Genomic DNA, 1,071 nt, shown 5'->3' with positions numbered 1-1,071 from the left:
CAAACGTCCCCCTTATGCACTCCGGGCAAAGCTCATAGTCGATAGATCGTTCGACTCTATAGAGAGATCCTGGTCTCTCAGGACAACCTACACGACAAAGCCCTCTCTTTGGCTGACGCGAGACCCAGCAGTCCTCACTCGCCGGTCGTTCCAGATACCACGACCCGAGCAAGACCAGGAGAGATATGCGAGGTCAGGTCACTTGCGCCAGAGGTCATCATCGTGTCTAAACCCTTTTCCAAATCTCCAAATGCCGCCACCTTAAAAAAAAGGGGATTAAATAGATTTTTGAGAAAAGGAAGGAGTTTTAAATGGGGAAAAATATATAAATATACATCTTCTTTTTATAATAAGAATTTCCATCAGGCCCATTCATTACCTTGCGAAGGAAGTGACCTGAGATGCCTCCTGTCGACAAGGACCTGCTGATATGTTATTATTTACGTTGATTTAATGTCGGACAGCGATTACTTTCTGGCGCGTCACCCGAAAATGGAGAATTATATAGCAAAGGAGAAAATTTACTTGTCACGATCTTTATTACAAAGGTATCTCCCTGACCTTTCGAAATCCTGGCGACCTTTATCGTCGTGTTTGTTATTCTTTAATTGTCTTTATTGCTCTGTTCGCTCCCAACTCGGAAATTTACGGATGAGAAAATGCTGAGTTTTGGCTTTAGGTTAGTTTTGATTTAATAGTTATTGTGAATAAGTTTATGATTTTTGTTCCTTTTTTTCTCTTTTTCTTTTTACTTTTTTATCTACATTTTTTGTCTCTACACTATTTCCTTGCCTTGTTTATCTTTGTCTTTAAATTTAATAACGGATACTCTTTTCGTGAAAATTTATGACGGAGAATTGAAAGTTCTGGTTTTATTTCTGCAATGTTTATTGTGAAGTTACAGAAATTATATATGGTTTTCTTGTACATTTTTCGTACGCTTCTATTTAACTTTCTTAATTTCTTTGCATATAATGTACAATAGATATTTATCTTTACAACCATATTTTATCAGTATGTAAGTACCATTTATGAAAACAAACGACCGTTATATAACCACTATGAATAACG

Source organism: Penaeus monodon, chromosome 22 (assembly GCF_015228065.2).
Source record: "Penaeus monodon isolate SGIC_2016 chromosome 22, NSTDA_Pmon_1, whole genome shotgun sequence".
Classification (NCBI taxonomy): Eukaryota; Metazoa; Arthropoda; class Malacostraca; order Decapoda; family Penaeidae; genus Penaeus; species Penaeus monodon.
The sequence above is the reverse complement of the archived record's forward strand: the minus strand, read 5'-3'. Positions refer to the sequence as shown.